This window comes from Dioscorea cayenensis, chromosome 1, assembly GCF_009730915.1.
Source record: "Dioscorea cayenensis subsp. rotundata cultivar TDr96_F1 chromosome 1, TDr96_F1_v2_PseudoChromosome.rev07_lg8_w22 25.fasta, whole genome shotgun sequence".
In the NCBI taxonomy this organism is placed as follows: domain Eukaryota; kingdom Viridiplantae; phylum Streptophyta; class Magnoliopsida; order Dioscoreales; family Dioscoreaceae; genus Dioscorea; species Dioscorea cayenensis.
The window spans coordinates 19,117,208-19,131,828 of NC_052471.1; the positions used below are offsets into that span (position 1 = coordinate 19,117,208).

General features: G+C 43.0%; 2 non-coding genes across 2 annotated transcripts; one reads left to right on the plus strand and one right to left on the minus strand.

Annotated features, from left to right (window-relative positions):
* The first annotated feature begins 1,350 nt into the window (after window positions 1-1,350).
* On the plus strand, window positions 1,351-1,457 carry LOC120267165. Its single transcript, XR_005538412.1, has one exon. It is a non-coding gene; the product is annotated as a small nucleolar RNA R71 (small nucleolar RNA).
* Window positions 1,458-9,996: 8,539 nt separating this feature from the next.
* On the minus strand, window positions 9,997-10,103 carry LOC120267116. Its single transcript, XR_005538403.1, has one exon. It is a non-coding gene; the product is annotated as a small nucleolar RNA R71 (small nucleolar RNA).
* Between the last annotated feature and the right edge of the window lie 4,518 nt (window positions 10,104-14,621).

Below are 14,621 nucleotides of genomic sequence, written 5' to 3' on the forward strand. Positions count from 1 at the left end.
ACCATGACAAGCATGTCTTCAATGATACCTCTCGAATGTCGCACCGTTCGGTCCGCCAATTGTAAAGTCATCCGAGTAGGCCTAGGCTCTCCCAAGCCTAGCTTTTGGAAGAAAGTGTATGGCATGACGTTGATACTTTCCCCTGAATCCGCCAGTGCCATTTCCTCACCTAAGTTGCTGATGTTACATGGAATGATGAAGCTTCCCGGGTCTTTCTTCTTGTTCGGCATGTTCTTTTGCAGCACCACCGAGCATGAAGCATCTAGCACCACTGAAGCACTCTCCTCCAACTTCCTCTTGTTAGTCAACAAGTCTTTCGGGAACTTCGCATACTTAGGCATTTGAGCTAATGCCCCTACAAAAGGAATGTTGATGTGGAGTTGCTAGAATAAACTCAGGAACTTCTTATACTGTTCATCCCCTTGGTCATTCTTCAATCTAGAGGGATAAGGGATTCTTGGCTTGAAAGGTGGGGATGCCATCTCTTTCTCTTTCTTTGCTCCCTCCTCAACCTCTACAACCTCTGGTGCGTGTTCTTTCGGCTTCTCAGCTGGAAACCTCCCTTCAACCTCACGACCACTTCTCAAAGTGATCTCCTTCACATGTTCTCTAGTGTTGGTTTCCATATTGCTTGGTAAACTTCCTTGTGGCCTTTCAGAGAGAGATTTCGCAAATTGGCCCACCTGATTTTCAAAGTTGTGCAAAGAGGCGGTGTGATTGCGAAGTGTAGCCTTGACTGATTCAAACCGTGTATTTGCAGATTTAACAAATCTAGCCAAGTGCTTCTCCAAATCCGTCATTCGGGTTTCCCCGCCTGAAATTCTGTTTTCCACTTGAGGGGCATGTTGTTGTTGGAAACCCGGTGGCCCCTTGGCCTTTTGTGGTCCTTGATTACTCCATGAAAAGTTGGGATGATTCTTCCAACCTGAATTATAAGTATTGCTATATGGGTTCCCTTGAGGTCTCATGCCATTACCTCTAATGTCAACGTTTTCCACGGAAGAAACATCACCAATAACGATCGGGCAATCGGAGGAAGCATGTCCTCCACCACAACAAGTGCAATTGGTCACAGCCGCAACTCTATTTGAAGCTATGAGATCTAGCTTCTTACTAAGACTCTCTACTTGAGCAGCCAATGAGGTTACCGCATCAATTTCATCGAGACCGGCCACCTTTTTCTTCTCCCTAGCATTCCATTGGTAGCTATTTAATCCCATTTCCTCAATTAATTGATGAGCCTCACCGGGGGTTTTGCTACCTAAGATACCTCCTGTTGCCACATCCAAGAGTTGCCTTGTACTCGGGTTCAAACTATTATAAAAGGTTTGAACAATCATCCACTCTGGGAATCCGTGTTGTGGACACTTTCTCAGGAGCTCCTTGAACCTTTCCCATATCTCGAATAGAGACTCCAATTCCAACTGAACAAAGGACGAGATCTCATTCCTAAGCTTTACTGATTTTCCGGGAGGGAAATAACGGGCTAGAAAAGCTTCTACCATCTCTTCCCATGTAGTGCTTGATGCTCTAGGTAATGAGTGTAACCACTGCTTTGTTTTCCCTTTCAAGGAAAATGGGAAGGCTCTCAATTTGATGGCATCATCCATAACCCCATTTATCTTCAGCATATCGCACACCTCGAGAAAGCTCTCTATGTGACTATTTGGATCCTCATCGGCCAAACCGTTGAATTGTGCGGACCGCTGCACCATATGGATGAATGCCGGCTTTAGCTTAAAGTTCTAAGCTGTAATCGGGGGACGCACAATACTCGATTGTGTCCCCAACACTGAAGGTCTGGCATAGTCAGATAGTGTTCGCTGTTGCTCATTCTATTCTGCCATGTTTTCAGATTCCTCTCCTTCCAAATAAGCTGAATTATGCTGTTCTTACACAGGTTCTTTCCCTTTTCTTTTAAGTGTACGTTCAAGCTCAGGGTCTCCTTCAATCAATATTGATGGATTCCCTCGGGTCATAACCTGGAGCTGCACCAAAAAGAACGAAAAAGAAAATCAGAACAATGATATAATAAGAAGACGTGAAATAGAATATGTGGTGAAATAGCTAAGAAAACAAAGTGCAAAGTATCTCTAAACGCCTAGCTCCGCGGCAACGGCGCCAAAAACTTGACAAGATCCCCTTGCGTATATCCCGCAAGTGCACAGGTTTGTCGAAGTAATAATCCCGGGTGAGCGGGTATCGAATCCATAGGGAGTAGGGAATAAAAATACTTAATTCAATACTTACCTATGTAAAAGATCAATGATAATGAGTATGACAATGATTCAATTATCAACAGTCAAAGCAACAAGTAAGAGAGCAAACGTAAAGAAGGGGGTAAGGCAATCGATAAAGAAGGGGCACCCAGATAATGCTCCACCTAGGATAATTGTTTCACGTGCAAGAACCCTCTATTATGCTTCCTAATCAATGTAATGGTGAGTCGTGGAAATCCTTAATTACATAGTCAAAAATCTAAGATCAACTATGCCTAACTCTATACATGTCCCGGAGGAGAAATCGAACAATCTCAACACCTCGCACTCGCATAGAGTTGCAATGAGCTCTAGGGATTCCAAGTGATAAATCTCTTCCTAATTATAGACCTAATCCTTTGGTCCAGGTGGAAGGTCCCTAACCACAATTAAGCCCTAGATACTAAGATCACCACAACGCTTCACTCCGTTGCACGCGCAACTAAGCCCCAGCGGAAGTTCATCCCTTAGACCATTCACTCTATTATGGCCGCAAAGAACTCAAGGAACGGAGGTAGAATCTATCACACCGGAAGAGAAAGGAGACGCTCCTGTACCTCTCGACTCACCCTCTCAACCCTCTTCAACCTAGCTTTGTGTAACGCTCGTGGTGTGTCACTCACTCACAAGGTTACCAACAAGAACTCTCAAGCCTGGTGTCACTCTAGTGGAAGTGTTCATACAATCAAGCATTCAAGGTTGGAACTAATAATAAACATCAATTTATTGAAAGCATAATAAAGAGGTTCAAAGAAACAAATACATCCTAGGGTTCACAATACCCGAGTACCCACCACGGGTTTAGCTCTCAATGGAGCTAAGTACAATCAAAGAAATAGAATGTAAAAGCAATGAATCCATAAAGAAACCCCCTCGATAGTTGTGTCAATGGTCTTGTGAAAAGTCCTCTACTCGTCGTCCTAGGATTCCCTTGTCCGGTATAGGATACACCTCGACGGAAGCTCCCCTACCAACCTTCTTCCTAAGCAATGACGATGTCGGAGCCATAGAACCTCTCTAAAACCTTGGCCAATACCCCTCGAAACCCTAGCCGAAGCCCTCTCTCAAGTTTCGGAAAAGATGGAGAAAAAAATACCAAAATAGGGGCTAAATCGGCTTTAAATAGGGCTGGAATCGGGAGACTACACGGGCGTGGATGCTCCACACGCCCGTGCGGAATACATGCCCGTGTGGATTCTCTGTTTCTCTGGTTTCTCGGCCCGCTGTGAGCAGTGTAGCTACAATATATGCTATAGTGTTGCCACAATGCTCTGCTACAGTACCCGTCCTGAATAGCTTCCCAAATCCATACTTTTATCGGAGTAACGCAAAACAGGCACATGTTCACATCCTGGATCACTTGCTTCTTCAATGATAGGCACGTTGGTGGAGCTCTTATTCTATGTGCATAAGTCGGAATGCTCGAGTGTGACTCCCTTTGTGACCCACCAAATGGATGTGCCAAACTCGAATACGAGGAGGTTGGCACACTCTCTAGCATCTCACACCTAACCTATGTCTTCGCGTTTGAACCTTAGCAAGATTTCCTCCAAAATTAGTGCATTATGATCCACATTGGCCTATTTCCTTCATTCTCGGCCTCACAACCCTACATGCATAAAAGTAACACAAAAACACACATATTAGTGTAAAACCCGAGAAAAGTAATGCTCAATATAAGGAATGAACGCTTCGCATTCATATCGCACAAGCACTTATCACACGCCCGTGTGGTTTCTCTATTTTCCTATTTTCTCGGGCGGACGTAAACAGTGTTGCCGCAGTATTTTTGCTACACTGTTTTCTACAATACCCTGCTACAGTACCTGCCTGAAATACTCCTGAATCCATGTTTTCATCGAGGTAATGCAAACAGGCACACATTTACATCGTGGATCGCCTTACTTCTTTAATAATGGACATGTTGGTGGAGATCTTGTTCTATATACACAAGTCGGAATGCTTGAATGTGACTGCCCTTGTGCCCCTCGAAATAGTTGTGCTAACTCGAGTACGAGGAGGTTGGCACAGATTTCCGCATCTGGAACCCGACCTATGTCTTCGCGCTTGAACCTTAGTAAAATTTTGACCCATGACAAGGACCCCTTGCGTATATCCCGCAAGTGCACGAGTTTGTCGAAGTAATAATCTCGGGTGAGCGGGTATCGAATCGAAAGGGAATAGGGAATAAAAATACTTAATTCGATTCTTAGCTATTTGAAAAATCAATGATGATAAGTGTGACAATGATTCAATTCTAAACAATAAAAACAACAAGTAAGAGAGCAAAAGTAGAGAATTGGGTAAGACAATCGATAAAGATGGGGTACCCGGATAATGCTCCGCCTAGGATAATTGTTTCAAGTGCAAGAACCATCTATTATCATTCCTAATCAATGCAATGGTGAGTCATGTAAATCCTTAAATACATAGTCCCAAATCTAAGGTCAACTATGCCTAACTCTATACATGTCCCGGAGGAGAAATCGAACAATCTCAACAGCTCGCACTCGCATAGAGTTGCAATGAGCTCTAGGGATTCCAAGTGATAAATCTCTTCCTAATTATAGACCTAACCCTTTGGCCCAGGTGGAAGGTCCCTAACCACAATTGACCCCCTAGATACTAAGATCACCTCAACGCTTCACTCCATTGCACGCGCAACTAAGCCCCAGCAGAAGTTCATCCCTTAGACCATTCAGTCTATTATGGCAGCAAAGAACTCGAGGAACGGAGGTAGAATCTATCACGTCGGAGGGGAAAGGGATGCTCCTGTACCTCTCGACTCACCCTCTCAACCCTCTCCAACCTAGCTTTGTCTAACTCTCGTGGTGTGTCACTCACTCAAAAGGTTACCAACAAGAACTCTTAACCCTAGTGTCACTCTAGGGGAAATGTTCATACAATCAAGCATTCAATTTTGGAACTCACAATAAACATCAATTTAATGAAAGCATAATAAAGAGACTCAATGAAACAAATACATCCTACGGTTCACAAATACCCAAGTACCCACTAGGGGTTTAGCTCTCCATGGAGCTAAGTACAATCAAAGAAATAGAATGTAAAAGCAATGAATCCATAAAGAAACCCACTCGATAGTCGTGTCGATGGTCTTGTGGAAAGTCCTCTACTCGTCGTCCAAGGATACGCCTCGACGGAAGCTCCCCTACCAACCTTCTTCCTAAGGAATGACGATGTCAGAGCCATAGAACCTCTCCAAAACCTTGGCCAATACCCCTCAAAACTCTAGCTGAAGCCCTCTCGCAAGTTGGGGAAAAGATGGAGAAAAGAATGCTAAACTCGGGGCCGATTCGGCTTTAAATAGGGCTGGAATCGGGTGACTACACGGGCGTGGATTCTTCATGCGCCCGTCCAGAATTTCCACACGGGCATGGATAATTTCCACACGCCTGTGTGGATTCTCTGAACTTCTATTGTCTCGGCCGACTATGAACAGTTCTACTACAATATATGCTACCGTGTTGCTACAGTAAGGGAAATTTCCACACTAAATACAAAAACACATATATTAGTGTAAAACCCGAGAAAGGTAATCCTCAACATAAGGAATGAACGCTTCGCATTCGTATCGCACAGGCACTTATCAACCCACATTGGCTTCTTTCTCTCATAATTAGTGCATCTGGAACCCGACCTATGTCTGCATCTGGAACCCGACCTATGTCTTCAGTTTGAACCCTTGTGCCCCTCCAAATTAGTGCATTACGACCCACATTGGCTTCTTTCTCTCATAATCGGCTCACAACCCTACATGCATAAAAGTAACATAAATACACCCATATTACCATTAAAACCCGAGAAAAGTAATTCTCAACATAAGGAAAAAACGCTTCACATTTCTATCGCACAAGCACTTATCGAACTCCCCACACTTAAGCTTTTGTTTGTCCTCAAGAAAACATTAAAACATTATGTCAATGGATGAAGGAAATATTGGAAGTGCTTGGCCTTAGGTTCACCAAAGCGTACAAAGAGGGCATTCTACAAGTAAGGGAAATTTCCACACTAAATACGAAAAATCAATGCTCTAGCTAAAAACTTGAATAAAAAAGGATAACAAACCCGAAATCGTGTAAGTGTGTGGACTCACTCAAAACAACTTAAAGTATACTCCTCACTGTTCTAAGTACAAGGGACTTATTTATCTACAAAAAGTAACAAAAATTTTAAAAATGGTAGTAGCTTCACACATCCTCTAAGGTAGCCTTTTTCAAAGCGACCACTAAGGTGGCTTTCACAATTTCGAAGTGGTAGCTCTTTCTACCGGAATGGTAGCTTTCACTTATCCTATGAGATAGCTTTTTCTCTCATTAGGGCATAACTAGTATCCGACTTATGAGAGTAGCTTCATACTTCATAGGTGGTCGCTTTTTTCACCCAACATGCACAAATAAATAATAAAACTATTTTGTTCCTTCTTTTCATTTTTTCCATTTTTTTTTTCAAAATTTACATAAGAAACAACTATAACTAGTCCTTTATACATCAAACATGAGTTTCCAAAATAGTTCAATCAAAACAACTATAACTAGTCCCTAAACTCAAGAATACAATCAATACAACTAAGGTGAACCGCCATTGGCTATGTGAGCATGTATATCAATCAAAACTACTATAAAAGAGATGCATGCACTATGAAACTCCCCCCCACACTTGAGTTGTACATTGTCCCCAATATACACATCCAAGCTCATTCATAATGTAAATCAATTAAATTCAGATGTGGAAGAAGCAATCAAAACAATACTTCCTTGACTCCTAGTGTTGCATTTGATGAAGCTAAGTCCTTGGGAGTGTTGTTCCAATGGGTTATGAAGCTTATACGGCCAAGTGCTGAAACACCTAGGCCGTACCCATAACAAAGTCTCAATTACCATGATGACAAGACCATCTGCACGGATACACGAGGGGGTTTAGTGACGCTCAATAAAAATAAACATAACTCGAGTATATAAAAGATAAGACAATGAATACAACTCAAAATACAAAATGAAAATAAACTCAAAAGGAATATCCTTTCTGAGTATACAAGTCGAAAATAAAATGCGGAAGTAAAAGACGAGGAAAATAAAATCAAGTGTCGATGTCGTCCTATGGCTCTATTACTGCTGCTGGTGGTGATGAAGTACATGGTGGGTCAACCGGTGTTGGAACAGGGAATAGAGGTGCCGGAGATACCAGGGAGATATGAATGCGAAGCGTTCATTTCTTATGTTGAGCATTACTTTTCTCGGATTTTTACACTAATATGTCTGTTTTTATGTTACTTTTGTGCAGGTAGCGTTGTAAGGGCGATTATGAAGGAAAGAAGCCAATGTGGATCACAATGCACCGATTTTGGAGGAAATCTTGCTAAGGTTCAAACGCGAAGACATAGGTCGGGTGTGAGATGCTAGAGTGTGTGCCAACCTCCTCTTATTCTAATTGGCACATCCAATTGGAGGGGCACAAGGGCAGTCATACTCGAGCATTCTGACGTATGCACATAGAACAAGAGCTCCACCAACTTGTCTATCATTGAAGAAGCAAGTGATCCAAGACATGAACGTGTGCCCGTTTGCGTTACCCCGATGAAAGTATAAATTCAGAAAGCTATTCAGGCCAGACAGTGTAGCAAAGTACTGTAGCAGCACTATTCACAACTGGCCAAGAAAACATGAATTCAAAGAATCCACACGGCCGTGTGGAAATTATACACGCCCGTGTGGAAATTCCACATGGGTGTGTATGAAATCCACAGGCTCGTGTGAAAATTCCACATGGGTGTGTGTGAAATCCACAGGCCCGTGTGGTCGCCCGATTCCAGCCCTATTTAAAGGCGATTGAGCCCTGATTTCAGTATTCTTTTCTCCATCTTTTCCACAACTTGAGAGAGGGCTTCGGCTAGGGTTTTGAGGGGTATTTTCTAGGGTTTTAGAGAGGTTCTACGGCTCCGACATCGCGCGTCGTTTGGAAGAAGGTTATTGGGAGAGCTTTCGTCGGCACCGATCCGGCGAGGTGTATCCTAGGCCGGACAAAGGATCCCTTGTGACAAGTAGAGGACTCTCCACAAGACCATCGACATGACCATCGAGGGGCTTTTCTATATATTCATTGCTTTTACATTCTATTTCTTTGATTGTACTTAGCTCCTTGGAGAGCTAAATCCCTAGTGGTTACTTGGGTATTTGTGAACCCTAGTATGTATTTGTTTCATTGAATCTCTTTATTATGCTTTCAATTAATTGATGTTTATTGTGAGTTCCAACCTTGAATGCTTGATTTTATGAACATTTCCACTAGAGTGACACTAGGGTTGAGAGTTCTCGTTGTTAACCTCTTGAGTGAGTAACACACCATGAGCGTTAGACAAAGCTAGGTTGGAGAGGGTTGGAGGCTGAGTCGAGAGGTACAGGAGCGTCCCATTTCCCCTCTGACATGATAGATTCTACCTCCGTTCCTCGAGTTCTTTGCAGCCATAATAGAGTGAATGGTCTAAGGGATAAACTTCCGCTGGGGCTTAGTTGCGCGTGCAACGGAGTGAAGCGCTGAGGTGATCTTAGTATCTAGGGCTTAATCGTGGTTAGGGATCTTCCACCTGGACCAAAGAGTTAGGTCTAAAATTAGGAAGAGATTTATCACTTGGAATCCCTAGAGCTCATTGCAACTCTATGCGAATGTGAGGTTGAGAGGTTATCTAATCTCTCCTCCAGAACATGTATAGAGTTAGGCATAGTTGACCTTAGATTTGGGACTATGTAATTAAGGATTTCCACGACTCACCATTGCATTGATTAGGAAGCATAATACAGGGTTCTTGCACTTAAAACAATTATCTAGGTGGAGCATCATCCGAGTACCCCATCTTTATCGATTGTCTTAGCTCCTCCTTTACTCGTGCTTTCTTACTTGTTGCTTTTACTGATCTTTCACATAGCGAAGAAGCGAATTAAGTGTTTTTATTCCCTACTCCCTGTGGGTTCAATACCCGCTCACCCGGGATTATTACTTCGACAAACCCGTGCACTTGCGGGATATACGCAAGGGGACCTTGTCAAGATTTTGGCACCGTTGCCCGGGAGTAGGCGTTTAGAGATACTTTGCACTTTGTTTTCTTAGCTATTTCACCATACATTCTATTTCATATCTTCTTATTCTATCATTGTTATGATTTCTTTTTCTTTCTTTTTGGGTGCAGCTCCAGGTTATGACCCGAGGGAATCCCTCAATATTGGTTGAAGGAGATCCTGAGCTTGAACGTACACTTGGAAGAAAAGGGAAAGAGCCTGTGCAAGAATAGTCTAATCTAGCTGATTTGGAAGCAGAAGAATCTAAAAACATAGCAGAACAAAAGGAGCAACAGTGACCATTATCTGATTATGCCAGACCTTCAGTGTTGGGGACACAATCGAGTATTTTGCGTCGCCTGATTACAGCTCAGAACTTTGAATTGAAGCCAGCATTCATCCACATATTGCAGCAATCCGCACAATTCAACGGTTTGGCCGATGAGGATCCAAACAGTCATATAGAGAGTTTTTCTCGAGGGTGTGTGATATCTCTGAAGATGAAACGGAGTGACGGATGATGCCATCAAGTTGAGAACCTTCGCATTTTTCCTTAAAACGGGGAGAGCGAGCGATGGCTACACTCATTACCTAGAGCATCGATCACCACATGGGAGGAGATGGTAGAAGCTTTTCTTGCCCGCTATTTCCCTCCCAGAAAATATGCAAAGCTTTGGAATGAGATCTCATCCTTTGTTCAGTTGGAATTGGAGTATCTATTCGAGACATGGGAAAGGTTCAAGGAGCTCCTGAGAAAGTGCCCGCAACACGGATTTCCGGAGTGGATGATTGTTCAGACATTTTATAATGGTTTGAAACTGAGTACAAGGCAACTCTTTGATGCGGCAGTAGGAGATACCTTAGGTATTAAGACCCCCGATGAGGCCCGTCAGTTGATTGAAGAAATGGGGTTAAACAGCTACCAATGAAATGCTAGGAAGAAGAAGAAAGTGGCCGGTCTCCATGAGATAGATGCAATAACTTCATTGGCGGCTCAAGTGGAGAGTTTGAGTAAGAAGTTAGATTTTCTAACTTCAAATAGAGTGGCAGCCGTGACTAATTGCAACGGGTGTGGTGGAGGACATGCTCCATCTAATTGCCCGATCTCTATTGGTGATGGTTCTTCGGTGGAGAATGTTGATTTTGTAGGTAATGGCATGAGACCTCAAGGAAATCCATATAGCAATACCTACAATTCGGGTTGGAAGAATCATCCCAATTTCTCATGGAGTAATCAGGGTCCATAAAAGGCCATGGGGTCACCGGGTTTCCAACAACAACAACAAGCTCCTCAGGCGGAAAACAGAGTCTCAGGTTTGGAAACCCGAATGACTGACTTAGAGAAGCACTTGGCTAGATTTGTGCAATCTGCAAATACAAGGTTTGAATCAGTCGAGGCTACACCTTGCAACCACACCGCCTCTTTCCATAACCTTAAAAATCAGGTGGGGCAAATTGCGAAGTCTCTCTCTGAAAGGCCACATGGAAGCTTCCCAAGCAATACAGAGACCAACCCTAGAGAGCATGTGAAGGCGATCACTTTGAGAAGTAGTCGTGAGGTTGAAGATAGGCTTCCGATTGAGAAGCCAAAAGAACACGCACACGAGGCTATAAAGGTAGAAGAGGGAACAAGCAAAGAGAAAGAGGTGGCACCCCCACCTCTCAAGCCAAGAATCCCTTATCCCTCTAGATTGAAAAACGACCAAGGGGATGAACAGTACAAGAAGTTCTTGAGTTTGTTCAAGCAACTCCACATCAATATTCCTTTTGTTGAGGCATTGACCCAAATGCCTAAGTATGTGAAGTTCTTGAAAGACTTGTTGACTAACAAGAGGAAGTTGGAGGAGAGTACTTCAGTGATTCTAGATGCTTCATTCTCGGCTGTGTTGCAAAAGAACATGCCGAACAAGAAGAAAGACCAGGGAAACTTCATCATTCCATGTAATATTGGCAATTCAGGTGAGGAAATGGCATTGGCGGACTCAGGGGCTAGTATCAACATCATGCCATACACTTTTTTTCAAAAGCTAGGCTTGGGCCAGCCTAGGCCTACTCGGATAACTTTGTAACTAGCAGACGAAACAATGCGACATCCGAGAGGCATCCTTGAAGACGTGCTTGTCAAGGTGGACAAGTACATTTTTCCAGTTGACTTTATAGTGCTAGATGTCGATGAGGATGCGGATGTACCCTTGATACTTGGGAAACCATTCTTGCGGACTTCCAAAGCATTGATTGACATGGACGGCGGAGAGCTCACATTGAGAGTTGGAGATGACAAGCTCACATACCGCCTTACTGAAGCCATGCGGCATTCTCTTGATTTCGATGATACTTATATTTTCTAGACACTACTGATGAAATTGTTGATGAATACATGCAGGAATGTTCAATCTGGATCCGTATAAAGGTTTGTTTGACCAAGAGGAGGGACATGAAGATGTAATGACGCTTGGATCGACGGAAGAACTACCGTCTACCCCGGGGATTTTTAAGAAGGTGCTCCGGAAAATAAAAGAGATGCATGCACTATGAAACTCCCCCCCACACTTAAGTTGTACATTGTCCCCAATATACACATGCAAGCTCATTCATAATGTAAATCAATTAAATTCAGATGTGGAAAAAGCAATTAAAACAATACTCCCTTAACTCCTAGTGTTGCATTTGATGAAGCTAAGTCCTTGGGAGTATTGTTCCAATAGGTTATGAAGCTCATACGGCCAAGTGCTGAAACACCTAGGCCGTGCCCACAACAAAGTCTCAATTACCATGATGATAAGACCATCTGCAAGGATACATGAGGGGGTTTAGTGACGCTCAATAAAAATAAACTTAACTCGAGTATATAAAAGATAAGATAATGAATACAACTCGAAATACAAAATGAAAATAAACTCAAAAGGAATGCCCTTTCTGAGTATACAAGTTGAAAATAAAATGCGGAAGTAAAAGACGAGGAAAATAAAATCAAGTATCGATGTCATCCTATGGCTCTATTGATGCTGCTGGTGGTGATGAAGTACATGGTGGGTCAACCAGTGTTGGAACAGGGAATAGAGGTACCGGAGATACCAGGGCGATATGAAGGCGAAGCGTTCATTCCTTATGTTGAGCATTACTTTTCTCGTGTTTTTACACTAATATGTGTATTTTTATGTTACTTTCGTGCAGGTAGGGTTGTGAGGCCGATTATGAAGGAAAGAAGCCAATGTGGATCACAATGCACCAATTTTGGAAGAAATCTTGCTAAGGTTCAAACGCGAAGACATAGGTCGAGTGTGAGATGCTAGAGTGTGTGCAAACCTCATATTCTAATTGGCACATCCATTTGGAGGGGCACAAGGGTAGTCACACTCGAGCATTCCGACATATGCACATAGAATAAGAGCTCCACCAACTTGTCTATCATTGAAGAAGCAAGTGATCCACAACGTGAACGTGTGCCCGTTTGCGTTACCCCGATGAAAGTATGGATTCAAGAAGCTATTCAGGCCGGACATTGTAGCAAAGTACTGTAGCAACACTGTTCGTAGCTGACCGAGAAAACAGGAATTCAGAGAATCCACACGGGCATGTGGAAATTATACATGCCCATGTGGAAATTCCACATGGGCGTGTGTAAATTCCACAGGCCAATATGGTCGCCTGATTCCAGCCATATTTAAAGCCGATTCAGCCCCGATTTCAGTATTCTTTTCCCCATCTTTTCCCAAACTTGAGAGAGGGCTACGGCTGGGGTTTTGAGGGGTATTGGCTAGGGTTTTAGAGAGGTTCTACAGCTCTGACATCGCGTGTCGTTTGGAAGAAGGTTATTGGGAGAGCTTTCATCGGCACTGATCCGACGAGGTGTATCCTAGGCCGGACAAAGGATCCCTTGCGATGAGTAGAGGACTCTCTACAAGACCATTGACATGACCATCGAGGGGGTTTTCTATGGATTCATTGCTTTTACATTCTATTTCTTTGATTGTACTTATCTCCATGGAGAGCTAAACCCCTAGTGGGTACTTGGGTATTTGTGAACCCTAGGATGTATTTGTTTAATTGAATCTCTTTATTATGCTTTCAATTAATTGATGTTTATTGTGAGTTCAAACCTTGAATGCTTGATTGTATGAACATTTCCCCTAGAGTGACGCTAGGGTTGAGAGTTCTCATTGGTAATCTTGTGAGTGAGTGACACACCACGAGCGTTAGACAAAGCTAGGTTGGAGAGGGTTGAGAGGGTGAGTCGAGAGGTACAGGAGCATCCCCTTTCCCCTCCATCGTGATAGATTCTACCTCCGTTCCTCAAGTTCTTTGCAGCCATAATAGAGTGAATGGTCTAAGGGATGAACTTCCGCTGGGGCTAAGTTGCACGTGCAACGGAGTGAATCGTTGAGGTGATCTTAGTATCTAGGGCTTAATCGTGGTTAGGAATCTTCCACCTAGACCAAAGGGTTGGGTCTATAATTAGGAAGAGATTTATCACTTGGAATCCCTAGTGCTCATTGCAACTCTATGCGAGTGTGAGGTTGAGAGGTTATCTAATCTCTCCTCTGGGACATGTATAGAGTTAGGCATAGTTGACCTTAGATTTGGGACTATGTAATTAAGGATTTCTATGACTCACCATTGCACTGATTAGGAAGCATAATAGAGGGTTCTTGCACTTGAAACAATTATCCTAGGTGAAGCATTATCCGAGTACCCCATCTTTATTGATTTCCTTACCTCCTGCTTTACTCATGCTCTCTTACTTATTGCTTTAATTTTGAGAATTGAATCATTGTCACAAGTATAACTACTGATGTTTCACATAGCTAAGAAGCGAATTAAGTGTTTTTATTCCCTACTCCCTGTGGATTCGATACCCGCTCACCCCGGGATTATTACTTTGACAAACCCGTGCATTTGCGAGATATACGCAAGGGGACCTTGTCAGCATCTAAGATCACAGATGCACTCTCCTCCAACTTCCTCTTATTGGTTAAGAGGTCCTTAAGAAATATTGCATAGCGAGGCATTTGAGACAACGCCTCTATAAATGAAATGTTGATGTGCAACTGCTTGAATAGACCTAAGAACAATTTGTATTTCTCATCATTTTGGTCGTTCTTCAATCTTTAAGCGTAATGGATTCTTGTCTTGTAAGGTGAGGGTGCCACCTCTTTCTCTTTGGCTCTCTTCACAACCTCCATAACCTCGGGTGACTCAACATTAGTCTTCTCACTAGGAAGTCTACTCTCAACTTCACAACCACTTCTCAAAGTGATCACCTTTACATGTTTCCTTGGGTTTGTCTCCATGT